Source organism: Podarcis erhardii (assembly GCF_964252035.2).
Source record: "Podarcis erhardii genome assembly, chromosome: 15".
Classification (NCBI taxonomy): domain Eukaryota; kingdom Metazoa; phylum Chordata; class Lepidosauria; order Squamata; family Lacertidae; genus Podarcis; species Podarcis erhardii.
The window spans coordinates 4,001,934-4,020,551 of NC_138505.1; the positions used below are offsets into that span (position 1 = coordinate 4,001,934).

At 44.4% G+C, this 18,618-nt stretch overlaps 1 pseudogene across 1 annotated transcript; it reads right to left on the minus strand.

Moving 5' to 3' along the window:
• Positions 1 to 3,440: 3,440 nt before the first annotated feature.
• Positions 3,441 to 12,917, minus strand: LOC309330082 (cortexin-3 pseudogene; annotated as a pseudogene). The gene is made up of 2 exons (XR_014161609.1): positions 11,824 to 12,917; positions 3,441 to 5,780 (listed from the first exon to the last, which is right to left on the minus strand). The product of XR_014161609.1 is annotated as a cortexin-3 pseudogene (transcript).
• Positions 12,918 to 18,618: the final 5,701 nt, after the last annotated feature.

Genomic DNA, 18,618 nt, shown 5'->3' on the forward strand with positions numbered 1-18,618 from the left:
TAATCTGAATGGTTTTTCCAATGTTTTTAAGAGCTGTTCTTAACTACTTTAAACCGATGGTTTCATTGTTCTTTTTGGAAAGAGCTTTTGAGTTTTTAATTTTTTTAATTACCCACCAAGCGGTGTAAAGGTAAAGGGACCCCTGACCATTAGGTCCAGTCGTGACCGACTCTGGGGTTGTGGCGCTCATCTCGCTTTACTGGCCGAGGGAGCCGGCGTACGGCTTCCGGGTCATGTGGCCAGCAGGACTAAGCCGCTTCTGGCGAACCAGAGCAGTGCACGGAAACGCCGTTTACCTTCCCACCAGAGCAGTACCTATTTATCTACTTGCACTTTGACGTGCTTTCGAGCTGCTAGGTTGGCAGTAGCAGGGACTGAGCAACGGGAGCTCACACTGTCGCGGGGATTCGAACTGCTGACCTTCTGATTGGCAAGTCCTAGGCTCTGTGGTTTAACCCACAGTGCCACCCGTGTCCCTACTGGACCTTTTATTTCCAGTCCAAGAGTCACATTCCCTTCTGAGCAATCTTTTGGGGGCTGCATGCTAGAGGTGGGTGAGGCCACTGACAAAACTGGCAGAGCAACAGACGTAGAGTTTACACAGCGCCACCCACGTCCCAAGCGGTGTATACATTTTATGAAATAAATGATGTTGGCATCCATCCATTCTTTTGGGGGGCAAAGTCTAACCCCTGTGTTAGCAGCACCCAGTTGACTTCCGCGGGGTGGTCAGTGTGTATGGAGGTCCAGGGCTTCCCAGACGACAAGACCCCCTCCTTGGCCTTGAGACCACCTGCTGCCATCCTGTGCCCTCCGATAACCCCCTCCACCCTCATTTCTCGCCATGCCTGGGTCTGCCCCCCAGTCTCAAGCTGCCATTCCCTTTGCTCCTTTCCTTACTCCCATCCCAGGGCACCGGGGGGGGGGGCAGATTCCTCTTCCTCTCCCCAAACCTTTTCCCTATACAGTGGTGCCTCGCAAGACGAAATTAATCCATTCCGCAAGTCTCTTTGTCTTGCGGTTTTTTCGTCTTGCGAAGCACAGCTATTATCGGCTTAGCGGCTATTAACGGCTTAGCGGCTTTAAGAAAAAGGAAACAAACTCGCAAGAACTCGCAAGACGTTTCGTCTTGCGAAGCAAGCCCATAGGGAAATTCGTCTTGCGGAACGACTCAAAAAACGGAAAACTTTCGTCTTGCGCGTTTTTCGTCTTGCGAGGTACCACTGTACACCTTTTTTTCCACAATACACCCCCACCAAACGATACAGAAACCATGGTCACATAAGCACAGAAGTCCTTATCAGTCTGGCCCATGACACACCTTTTATTCCCAACCCCCTTCCTCAAAGCGCTTTGACTGGGCCCGAATGTGTCATTGAGCCAGGATCATGCCCACACCCCCTTGCCAGGATGGAGGACAGAGAGTCAGAAACCTCCAGCTTTCACACGGCCATATTGTGGTGCAACAAACACAAAACCTCTCATCTGCAGAGCAGCCTGCTCTTGCCTCTGAGCTCACTTGCGGCTGGAATGTGGACCCCAGAAGGTTTCATATGAAGAAATGTGGGCCCTGGGCTGAATAAAACTGCCCTGTGATATTCCCCCCCCCCAAATAAGATGGGCACTGTTTATATAAGAATGGTGGGTTACTGTTCCCAACCCTAACCCTGCGGAAAGCCATCTAATTAGACTTTAATTTGATTTTGACCTGTCTTTGGGAGGTAATTTAATTATTGTTTTATTTTATACTAATGTTATATATTTGATGTTAGCCGACCGGCTGGGGAGGGCAGGATATAAATAATTTTTAAAATAATAATAATAATAATAATAATAATAATAATAATAATAATTATTATTATTATTATTATTATTAGAGCCTGCTGGATCAGGCCAATCAATGGCCAATTCGATCCCACATCCCCTTTCCACAGTGCCTGCGAATTTGAGGATCTGAGCATGAGATTTGAGCACTAGAGCAACTTCTCCCCTCCTGGTATTCAGAAGCATCGCCTTCTCCTCCATGAATTCGTCTCACCCTCTTCCAAAGCCGTCTCAGTTTGTGGCCATCGCTGACTCCTGTGGCAAGGAGTTCCACAGTTTAACTGTGCAAAGCAGCAAGCGCCTCTTCTCTAGGCCAGTCTCCCCCAGCCCACGGCACCCTCCCCACCCAAAGGTGCTAATTTATCCCCGCAGTGGAGAATTTATGGGTAGCTACGACTGCTTTTAAGTTCAGGGAAAGAGACCCAAAGCACTTGGGTTGCGGGTCAGCAGCATCGCATTTAATCGAATATATATATATATATATATGCAGGTTTTGGTGTCCTCGGGTGTCTTCCCGTGTAAAAGTTGGGGTGTCTAGGCGACGTAACGTCGCCTAGACACCCCAACTTTTACACGGGAAGACACCCGAGGACACCAAAACCTGCATTCCTGTACCCGTGAAAATCTACGAAAGCAAATATATATATATATATATATATATATATATATATATATATATATATATATAATGCCCCGGAACCAGCTCCGCCTGGTGTTATCTTGGGCTTCTGCTCAGTGGTGATCTGGAGAGTGTAAGCTCTGCGGGGCAGAGACCATTCTCCCCCAAGACTGCTATTCTGTAAATCATCTCCATTGCTGCTGCTGTGGCCACATTGATTTTTTAAAAAAGGACAAGACACCAACGCTCTTCAGATCTGTTCATTCCCAGAGTACATTTCTGTCACAAGACACCCCCCCCTCTTCTGGTCTTACTTAACAATAATTTCTGCATGGCATGGCAGCTATTATTTGCCACGCTCCTCCAAAGCTTAAATACGTGCTGATCGGATCATTCCCTCATTCGAGTCTCGCATAATGATCCATCAAAGACATTTCGGGATCTCTAGAAGTCTCGTTCTTCTGGCTGCGGTGCTGCCCTCTAGTAGAAGTTCTGGTCTGGTGCAGTTTGGTTGACGACTGGGAAAATTCCTCTTTCTGCAGACTTCCCCCCCTTTCCTGCGGCGTCGCTGTCAGAGGTAAGTAGGGGCATTATTTTAAGAACATCGGATTGTAGCTGGATCTGGCCCACCTGGTCCAGCATCCTTTTCCCATTTTGGAATCAAGATAGACTGCCACTGGACCTGGAGGTTCCATAAGGATATCAGAAGATGTCCTGAGATCAGGCCAGTGGTTCATCTTAGTCCAGAATCTCATGTGGGAAACCCGCAAGCAGCATTTAAGCACCTGAGCAACACTCTCCACCTGCGATTTTCAGGAGCTTTTTTGTCTGAGCACGGCCATCATACCTAGTAGCCACTGGTAGCCTTTACTTCCACGAGTTTGTCTTTTAAATCCATCCAATGTGGTGGCAGGCAGTTCCATAGTTCAACCCTGCGCTGTGTGAAGAAGTCATTGCTGTCACCTGTTCTGAACCTTCGTACATCAATGCATGAAGATGGTTCAGAAACTGGTGCCGAATTCGGCAGCCAAGTTGCTCACGGGGGCCAGACGGTTTGAGCATATTGCACCGATCCTGGCCTCACTAGCTGCCAATTAGTTCCCATGCCCAATTCTGGGGTTGACCCATAAAGCAGGGGTCAGCAACCTTTTTCAGCAGAGGGCCGGCTCCCTGTCCCTCAGACCTTGTGGGGGGCCGGACTATATTTTGAAAAAATGAAGAATAATGAATTCTTATGCCCCACAAATAACCCAGAGATGCATTTTAAATAAAAGCACACATTCTACTCAGGTAAAAACACACTGATTCCCAGACTGTCTGCTGGCCGGATTAAGAAGGCGATTGGGCCGGATCCGGCCCCCGGGCCTTAGTTTGCCTACCCATGCCATAAAGCCTTAAATAGCTGAGGACCGCTGTTCCTCGAGGAATGCCTGTCCCCATATGAATCAACCCAGACCCTGTGATCAGTGCCTCTTTCAATAGAGGTCCGCAGGGTGGCAACACGAGAACAGGGCCTTTTTTGCAGTGGCTCCTCATCTGTGGAAGGCTCTCCCCAAGGAGGTTCGGCTGGCTTCTTCCTTATATATCCTTAGGCGCCAGCCAAAAACGTTCCTTTTTAACCAGGCCCTTGGCTGACTGACCTCAGATGCCCTTTTAAATGTGCTGTGAATTTTTGGTGTCTTTTTGTTCTAATTTTTAATTACGCATTTTGCGTTTTTTATATTGTGGTTTTATGTTGTCAGACCTACGGTTGGAAGGTGGCATACAGATTTAATAAAGAATGAAAATAATAGTTGCACGTCGAGTTCGGGAGCTCCTGTTTGCAGAGTGAAACCAAAAAGCCCGCCTATTCCGGCATCCTGTTGTTGCGATGGCCAACCACATCCTTCTTCTGGGAAGGCGTCAATCAGGATCCGAACACGGGAGCGCTCTCCTCGCTTGCAAGTCCCAGAAACTGGTGCCAATTCAGAGATTGGCAGTAGCCCAGAGCTGTGACTACTGGTAGCTGCTAAGTCATGGAGGGATAAGGCTAATTCCTTATCCTTATTCCTGTCTCTCTTGGGAATGAATTATCCCTGCTCTGTGTGAAAAGGTCTTTGCTTTCGCCTGCCTTGAATCTTCCAGTGTTCAGCTTTGTTCTCGCTGCCTCAGGACCAAGCCGGCGGCTGAGAGACTTTGTGGTCCCCAGGGAAAGATCCCCATGGGTGCCAGGTCTCACAAGAAGTGCCTCTTGATTCCTGACCTTTGAGAGACTGTTCCTTCTCTGGATGAATGTGCCCGGTTCTCTTTAAAAGCCACCAACAGCCCAGGAGTCACACGGTCTTCATGAGGCAATGAGTTCCGCCGGTTAACGCTGCATTTCATCCCCTCTCTACCCTGGACCAAAAGCACAGTTTGCCAGAAACGCTACAGGTGGTGTAAGCTGATCCAAGCCCCACAAATTCCAGGCGCCTCGGGGCCACATTTCTGACTTCCTAGCTGAAGTTCCCAGACAGTCTTCAAGGGGAAGCCCCACACAAACCTCATTGCGGCAGTCTAAAACTGCACAACTCACTGCGGCCAGGTTATCTTGAATCCAGGAATGGCTGATGTTGGGGAAAAAGGCACTGCGCTATTTAGGGTTTGTGGTGTGCTTTTGGTTTTAGTTCTACTCTTCCCCCTTTGTTTTTGGTTTAAAGATTAGTGTTGTGGTTTTTTTTAAAAAAGTTTTAAGCTTTTCTTGTTATAGTTGCCCAGAGGACATCGTTAATTGGCTGGGTTACAAACAATGTACATAATATAAGCCACGACGGATCAGGCCATGAAGGCAAGAACATTCCCTTGCTGTTATTCACCCAGCAGCTGGCATTTAGAGGTAGACCATTCCTGTCCATGGAGGTTCGACGCAGCCCATCCCCTCACTTCACCCAGAAACCAGCATTCGTAGGTAGACCATCCCTGTTTGTGGAGGTTTGACACGACCTGCCATGACTTCCGGCAGGAAAGTGGGCAGAATCCAACTTTGGAAGCCCTGCGTATGTCTCTGAAACAGCCTTAAAAAAAAAAGCAATGGTCCGTCCATCAGGCCAGCCGGTAATCGAACGTATCTTTCTCCATGTAATCGGTCCATGTGGACGATGGCATGCTGCGGTACGGATCCAGCAGGATCCGGAAGCAGCGGACAATCAGGAGCCCCAGGAAGACGAAGAGGAAGAAGACGAAGACGAAGGCTGCTTTCTGCTCCAAGGTCAAGGTGGGGTCTGGACGGACAGCGCTGGCCAGGGCGGGCAAAGTACCAGCGAGACCATCGGCCATCGTTTCAAAACCTGAGAGCCAAGAGCTCATCGATCCAGGAGATCTGCAAGGAGAAAATAGTGGGTTACTAGCCAGTCGGGATGGGCAAATTTGCAGGAATGTCTGTTTTTCTGCTTTCCTCTAAAGTTCCGCTCTCCTCATTCCCATATCAGTCTGCAGATTTATTTCTTAAAAGAAAGTCCCCGTGAAAATTCGCTAGCATTTGGGTGTGAATTTCATCTCTAACACAAACATTTTTGCCAAGCAATTTCAAGTGTTCCACTGGAAAACAGCCCAAAATCTTACGTTTGGTACCACTTGCCCTGGAACATCGCTACAATGGGGGAAATTACGTACAATTTGAGATTTTGACAAGGCAGGCACTTTTTATACGATTTGATGTTCCTTTGGGACATATGCAACACAGCCATCATTTGCAAGACAGCCCTCATCACAAACCTGGCAAATATGGTAATCAGATATTCTTTACCAGATATACCTCGCAATCAGATATTCTTTATTTGGACTTTTGTTGGTGCTGACCTTGACCCTGAATGAGCGTCTCCACCCCCATCGTGCAGCCTGAGGTCCAGCGCTGAGGGCCTTCTGGCGGTTCCCTCCCTGTGAGAAGCGAAGTTACAGGGAACCAAGCAGAGGGCCTTCTCGGTGGTGGCCCCCGCCCTGTGGAATGCCCTCCCACCAAATCTCAAGGAAATAAACAACTATCTGACTTTTAGCAGACATCTTAATGCAGCCCCGTTTAGGGAAGTTTTTAATGTTTGATGTTCTATTGTGCTTTTAATTCTGTGAGGAGCCGCCCAGGGTGGCTGGGGAAACCCAGCTGGATAAGTGGGGTATAAATATATTATTATTATTATTATTATTATTATTATTATTATTATTATTATTCCAGCTCTATGATTCCCTATGACGGGACGCAGGTGGCGCTGTGGGTTAAACCACAGAGGCTAGGACTTGCCGATCAGAAGGTCGGCGGTTCGAATCCCTGCGACGGGGTGGGCTCCCGTTGCTCAGTCCCTGATCCTGCCAACCTAGCAGTTCGAAAGCACCTCAAAGTGCAAGTAGATAAATAGGTACCGCTTCGGCAGGAAGGTAAACGGCATTTCTGTGCACTGCTCTGGTTCTCCAGAAGCGGCTTAGTCCTGCTGGCCACATGACCCGGAAGCTGTACGCTGGCTCCCTCGGCCATTAAAGCGAGATGAGCGCTGCAACCCCAGAGTCGGCCACAACTGGACCTAATGGTCAGGGGTCCCTTTACCTTTATGATTCCCTATGCAGATAGGTCTGAGAGGAGGGTAGTGATTGGAGCAACGGCTCCCCACTGGTGAAAAAGCGACTAAATTTCTTGTTGGTCAGACCAAGCTGTGATTGACGCTGGCCTGGAGGTGGGGAATGATGATCAATTTGCACGTTAATGGGAACACTCTGCGCAATTTCCTCAGCCAAGCGAGTGGTTCAGAGCGACTGTTCTGAAGCCCAAGTAGGACCCAAGCGGCTGCGTCTTCCCGCCACGCACTCCCACCGCCAGGACTGGCAGCTTCAAAAAAGCAATTTATAACCCCTTCTCTTTGTTTTTAAAAAAAGTTTTTAAAAACCTCCAACTGGCTCTTTGCAATTTCCAGAGCTTGTTCATTTGTTTCCTGAAACGAACTTGCTTTCTGAGGCGTTTTGTACCCTTATCACTGAAGGGGAATATAAATATATCTGTACTCCCGTTACGACAAACTCTCATTTATAAGGCTGATAAAAATCGACAAATCGCTTCGGAAGGCGGCCTGGAACATTCTCTCGTTTTCTCTGGGTAGGGACTGACTGTGTACTGTTCCAAAATGACTGATGAGGGGAAAATGGCTGTGTTGAGCCTCCCCGCCCAGGGGCAGTCTACCTCTGAAGACCAGCTTCCAGGAGTCCATGGTGAGGAACGTTTGAGGCCTCTTTGTGACATGCCGGACGCAGCTTATTGGCAGCAGTGGGAGAAGAGAGAAGGCCCCTCTTGGTCCCCTCCAGCAGGATTTTGATTTATTTTTTTAAATTTTTATTAGTTTTCATTAAATATTACAAGAAAAGAAAAAGAAAACCCAAACAAAAATCCATGCATAACATTGTAAACACATTTGTCTACGTGTTTTCCAAAATGCAGACTAGAAAAGAAAAAAGACACAAGATAAAATAAAAGGAAAAAGGAAATACTTTTCATAATACCAAATTTATACTTTAAACATTACCATATATAAATCCTCGTTAAAATGTCATAAAAGACTTCCACCGCATTCACCACACGTCTCTTAATTTCTAATTCACCTTTACTTCTGTTCTTCAGTCACTTCCTTAAGTTCTTTCATAGCCCATCAAATCTTTGTATTCTTTATATTCTTCACAAGGTTAGTCTAAGCACAACCAAACTTTCGTATCTGAGCCCTGCTTCTGTAAGTATTCATTTAAACATTCCCATTGTTTCTGTACCACACTTTTGTGTTTAATGCCTTATTAAGTCTGTCAATTTTGCTAACTCCAGACACTCACATAATTTACTTAACCATTCTCTTTTTGTTGGGATATTGTTTCTTTTCCAATAACTGGCTACCAATATTCTCGCTGCTGTTGTTGCATATAGAAATATGTCAATTTTATCTTTGGCGATATCCTTACTCAAAATTCCTAATAAGTATGCTTCTGCTCTTTGGTTATACAAAACCTTTATCGATTTTTTAATCTCTTCGTGGATCATATCCCAATTTTTTAAATCTCTGGCGCCAAAAGATTCAGCCGTGATGAAGAAGAGCTCTTGGCAAAGGTGTTAGAACCCCAGAATTGTAGCGTCAGAAGGGACCCTACCGATCATCTAGTCAAATCCTGCCCGCATCTTGTTCCTGGGTGGGCTGAAGAGGTCCAAAAATAACAGATTGGCAAATCAAATTAGAGGAATTGGTGGAGACGGCTCAACTGACTAGTAAACTCAGAGGAAACTCAAAGCAAAAATTTGCGGAAAAATGGGATGGGTATAGAAGATATGTTCAAAAATACAATAATAGTTTTGACTCCGTGCTAGCATTCGAGTTATAAAGGAACTAAAAGGAGGTGGACAACAACTAAGGATTTATTATGTTTTCAGAATGTATTAGAAAAATTATATAGAAAGGTTTATTGTTTTGTGTACATTCAAATGTAAGATAAAACATATGCAAAGGGACTTGACAGGAAGTCAAAGTTGAAGAAAAGATTTTGGAAGATAAAAGGGGGCAAATATTTACTTTCATTATTATCATTTTCTGTGCGGGTGTGGCTGTGTGGGTGGCTGCACATATGTGTGTTTGGGAGGAAATAAGACGGTAAATAACAAATAACAAACTAAATATCGATGTATGTAATTTTTATTTCTTAATTATATTTAGTGGTAGTATGGCTGTATTGTTTTTTGTAACATAAAACCATTCAATAAAAATTATTATTTTTTTTTTAAAAAAGAGGTCAATTCACTGCGGGAACGGGGTCCGTGGAGGGTGCTTTGCCCAACGCCCGCCCCACATTGTATAGAAAACGGGCCTTGTTTCTCTCCCTCCCTATCTCTGCCCAAGGCTGCGATAGCTACGTAGATACTCCAGATTCAGGAGCACTCTACCTCAGACTGCCAGTTAGTTAGTGCAGGGGCCAAACACGGGCAACGGTTCGCCTTGATGCTCTGCCTGGGGGGCTTCCTGGAGAATATTAGACGAGGGATGTAGAGTTGGGGAACCAGTGGCTCTCCAAAACGTCGCTAGACTCTTCGCTGTATTGCTAATGGTTGCGGAAGATTCAGTCTCGTACCCCAGGAGATTCTGGACACAGTCCCCAGTAGCATCTCCAGGTCGGCTTCAGAAAAGCTCTTTCCCGAAACCCTGGAGAGCTGCTGCCAGTCCGTGTAAGCAGTACTGATTTAGAGGGACCCAAGTCTGGCTCAATACGCGACAGCTTCCTCTGTTGCCTCTGGGAAGGAAATGACGGCCTGTGCCTCTGCCCCTCTAGCAAGCCAACCGCTTCAAAAACAAGCCCCGTTCCAGAGGTCCTTCTGCGTCAAGTTTCCTTGAACGTCTCTGCAAAATTCGGCTTGCAACCAGATAAACCCGGGCCAGATCTGCGGCTGCATTTGTGGATTTTTTTGCACTTGGGCAAAAAAAATGAGAGGCACAAATACAAGATGGGTGACACCTGGCTTGAGAGCAGTACATGTGAAAAGGATCTAGGAGTCTTGGTTGACCACAAACTTGACATGAGCCAACAGTGTGACGCGGCAGCTAAAAAAGCCAATGCAATTCTGGGCTGCATCAATAGGAGTATAGCATCTAGATCAAGGGAAGTAATAGTGCCACTGTATTCTGCTCTGGTCAGACCTCACCTGGAGTACTGTGTCCAGTTCTGGGCACCACAGTTCAAGAAGGACACGGACAAACTGGAACGTGTCCAGAGGAGGGCAACCAAAATGGTCAAAGGCCTGGAAACGATGCCTTATGAGGAACGGCTAAGGGAGCTGGGCATGTTTAGCCTGGAGAAGAGGAGGTTAAGGGGTGATATGATAGCCATGTTCAAATATATAAAAGGATGTCACATAGAGGAGGGAGAAAGGTTGTTTTCTGCTGCTCCAGAGAAGCGGACACGGAGCAATGGTTCCAAACTACAAGAAAGAAGATTCCACCTAAACATTAGGAAGAACTTCCTGACAGTAAGAGCTGTTTGACAGTGGAATTTGCTGCCAAGGAGTGTGGTGGAGTCTCCTTCTTTGGAGGTCTTTAAGCAGAGGCTTGACAACCATATGTCAGGAGTGCTCTGATGGTGTTTCCTGCTTGGCAGGGGGTTGGACTCGATGGCCCTTGGGGTCTCTTCCAACTCTATGATTCTATGTCGCAAGACCGCCTCCTGCTGGTGGCCAAAGGAACCACGGCACAACAGCTCTCACTGTAGCTCAGTGCTGTCCGATGGCGGCAGAACCAAATGCCGTATTTAAGGAGGGAGAAAGCGAGTCGCGGTTACACACCTCCCAGTTGAACTGGGGGCAAGGGTTTCAAAGGCTCGGCCGACGTGGTGGCATCAGCGATGGGCTTTAAAGGAAGGAAGAGTCACTTAAGGTCTCGGGGGTGTCTGTGTGTGGTTCCTGGCTTAAGGAGCCTTGAAGCTGAAGTCATTTAAGAGTGTATTCGTAAAAAAGACCAGATCTTTCTGGATCCTTGCTGGATTAGACGCTACGGTTGCCACCTGCCCACCGAAGATAAAATAAATCTTCCCACCCACTCACCCTCCCATTGCTGCCTTTTTTGTCACGTAAACTGATTTTTTTTGGTCAATATATGTATATTGATGCACCTACATTGATTCACATCAGCCAGAAAGGCAAAATACGTACATTTCTAGCTTTACTTATCAGCAATTCCGGAGGAACAGACCTAGAATTTATTTCTAAGTTCTGAAATTGTTTGGACGACAACCGCCTTGCCCCTGTATTTCACAGTCTCCGGTGTTTGACAAGGTGAGTTCTTTTAAGAATCAAATCTCATCGGGTCGAGGGTTCAACTTTAGTGAATATGAATCGGAAGGGTGGGGGTGGGGATAGCTTATCCTCTCCCCTGCGAATAAGGGGTGTTTGGCCCTTCTCTCCAAAGCAGGGGGGAGTTGTCTTGTTCGAATTTTGTACGATTTGGGAGTGTCAAATCAAATGCGTATCAGTTTTTCTGGTTTGTGAAATCGGGAATGTGTCTCCCTCCCACCCACAAGGGAGGAAAAAAACCAAACACTTAGAAATACATTTTCAGCACAAAAAGGGTTTGAAATTATTATTATTATTATTATTTAAAAAAGAGGAAAAGCAAGACTATATTAGCAGGGAAATATAAGCCTGTAAATGAAGTGCCATTATAGATTCTCATTGTTTCTCCGGCGGAGATGAGAAGTGTCTGTGTGTTCAGGCAGCGTGGGTTTTTGTTCCTGTCTCTCTTACACACACACACACACACACACACTTGAACTTGCATCCTGCATTCTCTGCAGACCTGGTCTGTGCATATTCACCTGTACCCACCAGTACAAATTCAGTTACCATGCAAAAAAGAAACCCTCACCTGTGTGTCTCAGGTAAGCCAGCCTTCCGGAGTCTTCAGTGGGCGGATGCCTCGGCCCCCGTACCCATTCGCCTGGCTACGAAGATCCGCTTCTTAAACCCCATTCCTGGTTGGATCTGCAAACCAAGCATTGTATTTTCCAGTGGGTTCCTCCTCCTACCTTGCTGATGACTGGAAACATACAGAGGCAGAGCTTGGATGCTGAGGGTGGCTGGATGAGGGAAGAGCTCTTCCCCTCGAGGGGCGAGGGGGTGTACCGCTCAGCCCCACGCAGGATCGGCCAGGAGGGGAATTCCGGGAGGCGACAGAATCGCTTTTCTACAGCTTTTCCTTGCCCACACACGCGTGGACAGAGAGATGCTTCAAAGCTGTTGCCAGTGGCAACCGGTTGCTATGGAGATGCCGGAGCAAATTCATTTGCTGCTGGACCAGGGAGGGGCAAGGAAGCTGACGACAGCTTGGTGGGGGTCCCTATCATTCCATTTCATGTCTGGCTGTTTTTTGGGGTAACCTTGCAGTTGTTGAAATGATATAATGATGGGGGACAGTATCTATCGTTCTGCGTTGCTGAGGTAGAATGATGGGCCAACCCGCTTCCCCCCCCCAAAGATACAAGGGTTAGGGACACCCCTCTCTTAGAATGAACCAAATCGGCTCATTCAAAGATCAGTCTTGCCAATGTGGTGGACTTGAAACTTGAAGATACGAGTTCAAATCCTCCTCTTTCAGCCTAGCCTATTTGTTTGTTTCTCAGATTTGCAGACCGTTCCTCAGCTGGTAGGCTAAAACCAACCTCGCAGGGTTGTTGTAAGAGGAATAAAAATGGGGCGAGCTCCCCAAATTCTACCCCGCTGTGAGCTCCGTGGGGGCAGAACAGGCTGCAACAGAGACGGATAGGAGGGCTGTAGAGAAAGAGGGAAGGAAGGAAGAGCGTTTGGAGAGATAGAAAGTCAGAGAAGTCAGTTAGATAAGTAAGTCAGAAGTACATCACATGGGGAAGTTAGATAAGAGAGTCAGAAGACAGGAAAGCAATAAGTGAGAAGTTGGATAAGTCTGTGAGATTGGTTCCGTAGGTGTTGTGCAAAACGGGAAACGACAGCAAGAGATCCACGATAATGCTCCAAAATGCAAACCTAGCATTTCTCTATTTTTTTCCACCAAATAAGATCATACAGTGAAGCAGGAGACTCATAGAATTGTAGATTGGGAGTGACCCTAAGGAGCATCCAGTCCAACCCTTTGCAATTCAGGAATATGCAGATAAAAGCCAAAAAGGATGAATGAATGACTAGATGGAAGAATCTACCAAGAGAGAAGCAAGACAATGTGTATCTGAAAAGTGTACGAATGCAGAGATGACCAGTCAAAAGGGATGAAACTTGGAGAGGGAGAGGAAGGAGGCTGCACCGATGGACATTCAAGGAAGCTGAATGTTAGAAGATTTGGGATAGTTGAAAGAAAGTCCTTCATGCAGCTCATCAACTGATAGGAAGTGCCTACAGAGGGTGGTGAATACAGCACAAGATATTACGGTCTGTTCCGTGAATCCGCTGGATGAAATAGCGGAAGAACGTGGCCTCAGGAGAGTGAGGAAAATTCTCAGGGATGATTCACACCCTGGCCAGCACTTTCTTGATCTCCTGCCCTCGGGCAGAAGATATAGTGAGGCATCTAATCATAAGCCTGCATTTTTATCAAAGCTTCTATATGTTTAATCAGGGCTTGCATTTTAAAATAAGCTTAAAGATTTTCAAATGTTTCATGCCAGGCAAAAGACCAGCTGCCTAAAAGGCCTTGGCAATGTTTTTCCTCCTAGGAAAGGGGCCCCCTGATTTATAGCAGAAAACAATTCTCAAAGTCGTAAAAAAAAAAAAAGGAAATTACAGGCTGAGAGCGAGGACACTGATCCTACATGTTACAGAAGATAAAAAAAGCAGAGATAAACACCATTAGGAATGGGGAAAATAATACCATTTGCCTCCCAGTAAAATGAGCCATATCTTCTTCCTAAGGTTGAAAGGCCAAGAGCAATGGAGAAGCATCTAGCTGGCTGTGAAAGGAGGGGTGTAAACTGAAGAGGCTTCTTTTAAAGCTGTTTTTTACTGAGTTTCTTTTTTTACTTTACAAAGGCCTTATTCCTTTTAAAAGGCTACCTATGATAATGTATGAAATATATTAGCTTAAATATATTGGCTTAAATGTAATTATGCAAAGGATTTAAGAAATGCTAGATTCTTATTTCATAGAGTCATATTGCAATAGGAGACCAGAGGGGCAAATGAGCCCAGCCTCCTGCCAGACAGGAGACGCCATCGAGCACTCCTGATATATAGTTGTCAGGCCTTTTTGTTTAGAAACCATCAAATGAAGGAGATCTTTCAATGTTGATGTGAACTCAAGATCCTTGACATCTGTTGAAGATAAAAATTTAAGATTAACCATCTGTTTTAGAAGGCAATAGGGCAAGGAGGGCAAGAGGTGAGCTGGTAATTAAGATTCCTTGTTGAGACACATGTAAGATATATTACTACTTATTTGTCATTTATAGATGTAACAATATATAGCTCTTTGTGTTCCATAAAAGGGCGAGGAAATGGGTGTATCTCTTGTGATTGGTTCTAGCAAACAGCCAATAGGAATTTCAACCAGGCTGATTGGACAGAGGCAGCCACAGGAGGAGCAAGGGGGCTGGATTAAGGAAATATAAGTGCTGGCCAGAATGGCAGGAGGCCAGGCCAGAGCTTGGTAACCATGTACCACTGAGCCTCTCATTTATTTGTCTGACAAATAAATTACTATTTTAATTTCTCTATTGCTGCGTTGAATATTTCATTCCAGCTTCCGGTTTCCGTCGCGAACAGAAAGGGAGCGCGGAAAAACTCCGGAGAGTTTTTCCGAGTAATACAGCGATCAGGGGGGGCTGCAAAGGCACTGCACCCCTCCAGAAATCTCAGGGGGGGAATCCCTTGAGGGAGAGAGCCCCAGCCGTGTGGACGCGGCTCGCCGTTTTTCGGGATTTTTTTTAAAAGCCTGAAGTGGCGGACCGCTAGCACCAAAGGGGAAACAACGATCCTGTGTTACGATGCCTCTGGCTCCCACTGAAGAAGGCGACGGACCTCCAAACTTATAAGTGCGGGACCCTTAGTGTGAGTAGATGCTTATTATACCAAAGGATTTGAATTTACACTAAGAGAACGTCGGATGTTGGAAGATTTAACTTAAAGGGTTTATCTCGATTGAGGCTTAAAATGGCGCTGGCTACAAAGTAGCAAGGAGAGAACAGGAAGTTTCTTTATCGCTTGACTGTGTGAGTTACAAAGTAAATTAGCTTGGACTTTTGAAGTTACAAAGTAAAGATTATGGACTTTTAAAGTACTAACTTAAAAAAAAACGTTAAAAAAACAAAACAAAAAAAGAAACATTCCGCTACCACGAACTACGGACTGATAGCGTCTATATAGACTTTGGACTGCAGACTTTGAAGTGCTTTGAACTGCTTTGAACTGCTTTGAACTGCTTTCTCAATGGTCCTCCTCAAACCCCCCCAAGTTAGGATCTTTGCGGGTTTGACTGTCTCCACGAGCTGCCTGTAAAGGTTCCCGGGGAAGAAAAGTAAAAGTATCCGGGGAAAAGATTTGCAAGACACGGGAGAGAAGCGCCTTTAAGACTTTTATTGCTAAGACAAAACTTTACGAAACAAAACATAATTACTCGCTTTATACATATTATCTAGTGTTCTTCTTCCCTCCCCCTTTGTGTTCCCCAGTTGCACCCCCCTTACTCCCTTACTCCCCAGTTGCACCCCCCTTACTCCCTTACTCCCTCCTCCCGCTGCCCTCCCCTTTCCCCCCCTCCCGCTCTTTCTCCTGAACACCTATCCTTCTTATTTTCTTTCCTTCTCTCCCCTCTCTAACGCAATAATTTAACCCAACTAAAAATTTATTTAACCCATTCTCAACCTCATTTCTTACATTTTTGGCCACGGAAAGACTCTGAACTTTTTGAACCACCTGAAAAACATTTGAATCGGATGTTTGGTTAGTGGTCAGATAAATCCCGTCACGTTAGAGGATAAGAAACTGTGGATAGAAAGTCACTGGGATCTGGACCCAAAGTCACCAGAGCTTAAAACTCAAACAGCCTCTGAAAAGTGGATTAAGCCAGTCAAGTGGCTGAAATTTCTGGAGTACAGGAAAACTACTCAATCCCCCTGGATTATAAAAGAAGGACACTATATTTGACTTTTGCCTGCATCCTTCTAATTTGGTTAACCCTCTTTGTCTTTAAAACAATTATACTAACACACTAACTTAATTTTGAGTATCTAATAACAAAAGGTTCTTGAAAACGTAATCGAAGGGAATAGGGGAAATAGGTAGATTGAATTAAGAAAACGAAAGGTACTGAAAGGGGAGAACCGAAAGAGGTTCAAAGACAAAAAACAAACAAACAAAAATAAACAAACAAACAACAAGATAAATAAGATTGTGAGCCCCTTTGGGGAGAGAAAAATAACCCATAGGATGTCGGGGAAAGATGCAAAAAAAACCGGAGGGACCCCGGGGGAAAGGAAGGTATCCAAGCAGGAGGAGGTCAAAGATCTAGACATTCTATGGTTAAAAATTAAAGAAGAATTTAAGCAAAGGGAAATACATATGGAAAGCAAATTAGGAGAACTACAGGAGCAAATAGATAACAAAATAGAAAGTGCTGTAGGGGAACTTACCAAAAAGATACAAGACTTGACAGTCAAATCAAAAATATTTGAAGAATCAAATAAAAGAACACAGAAAGACTTGAGGGACCAAAAGAAAGAAACTGAAAGGTTAAAGGATGAAATAAAAAATCTAAATAAAACACAAGATCAACTGTGGGACAATTTAGCTATGACAGAACTACGTCAAAAAAATCTTAATTTAAAATTCAGAGGGATAGTAGAAGAAGCAAACGAGAACATAAGGGAAAGAATAGTCAAAGAACTTGCAAAATGGTTACAGATGGGAGAAGAACAAGTAGCATATACTATAGAGAATGCGTTCAGAATAAGAGGGAAATTACAACAAAACAAATAAAAAAAAACCCCTGGAGATTGCTTAGTAATTTTCAATACTATGGAAATGAAGAATACAATACTAAGAACGAGCTTTAAAAGAAAGTTAGTGATTGGAGACCGCCCAATCATTATTTTCAAAGAAATTCCAGTTAGGATTCTCCGTAAAAGGGAAGGATACACGCAGTTGACAAGAGTGTTGAAAAGAAACGCAATCCAATACAAATGGGAATTTCCAGAAGGGGTTTCGTTTTATTACAAGAACAAAAAATTTAAGTTGACAGATACACTTGAAGCAGAAAAGTTCCTGAGAAGATACGAAAAAGATTTAGGTAGAGAGGAGGTAGGACAGCGAGCAGGTGATTTGGTTGCGGGGGGGGCGGGGGGACACGGGGCTGGGGACGGGGGGTCGGGGAGGGAGACGGAGGACTCAGGGTCGGAGGAAGAAGAAGAAGGAGAAAGCAGAGAATCTAAAAGAAAGAATAATACCAGATTATAAAGCAGAAATAAGGATAAAGTGAATTCAGTAATAACCCGAAATGTCTCTTAAATTTTTTTCATGGAATGTGAACGGCTTTAACGACAAGTCCAAGAGAAATAAATTTGAACGGATTATAAAGAAAAAAAACATTGATGTCATTTGTTGCCAAGAAACCCATGTTGCCAAAAAACACAAGCATATTTTAATAAATAAAAGGTTGGGAATAGAATTTATCAATTCAGACTCTAAGAAAAAGAGAGGAGTAGTAATCTATGCGAAAGAGAAATTAGAACCCAAACAAATATGTAAGGATGAGGAAGGAAGAATCCTAGGGATCCAAATTAATTACCAGGGAGAGAAAATAAATGTGGTAACAGTTTACGCCCCAAACTCAAATAGAATGGAGTTTTTTGAAAAATTGGAACAACTTCTATTAGATCTAGATAACAATAAATTAGTTCTACTTGGAGATTTAAATGCGGTACCGACACCAGAACTAGATAGAAATACAAGGAAAAAAAATTTAAACCAAGGGAAATTACCAAAATCTTTCAGTGATCTGGAAGAAAATCTGGACTTAATAGATATATGGAGATATAGAAACCCCACAACGAAACAATTTACGCATTTCTCTGAACCACACCAGAGCTGGAGCAGACTGGATCAAATATGGATCTCGAGAGAATTAATAACAAGAACGGAGAGATGTGAAATTTTACCCAGAACCTTATCGGATCACAGCCCAATAACACTACAATTAAAATGGAAGACCCAAGGTTTATACAGATGGAGAATGAACGATTACTTATTTGAAAAAGAAGAAGTGATCGAAAAAGCAAAAACCACTATAAAAGATTATTTTGCCTTAAATATTACTAAAGAGATTGGAATAGATACAGTATGGGACGCTAGTAAGGCAGTGTTAAGAGGTCTCCTGATACAACAAAATTCTCAAAGAAAGAAGGCTAAGGAAAGGAAGAAAGAAGAGTTAATCCTTCAACTGAAAGAATGTGAGAAAAATATGATAAAAAATCCAAAAGATGACAGCCATAAGCAACAATACAAAATGCTTCAAACACAATATTCAACATTAATAAGCCAAGAGGTTGAATGGGGAATAAAGTTAATGAAACAAAAGTTTTTCGAATCGGCAAATAAAATTGGAAAACTTTTGGCGTGGCAACTGAGAAAAAGAAGAAAAAGTAGTATCATAAACAAAATAAAAGTAGAAGAGCAAGTTCTGGAAGATCCTATTGTAATAAAA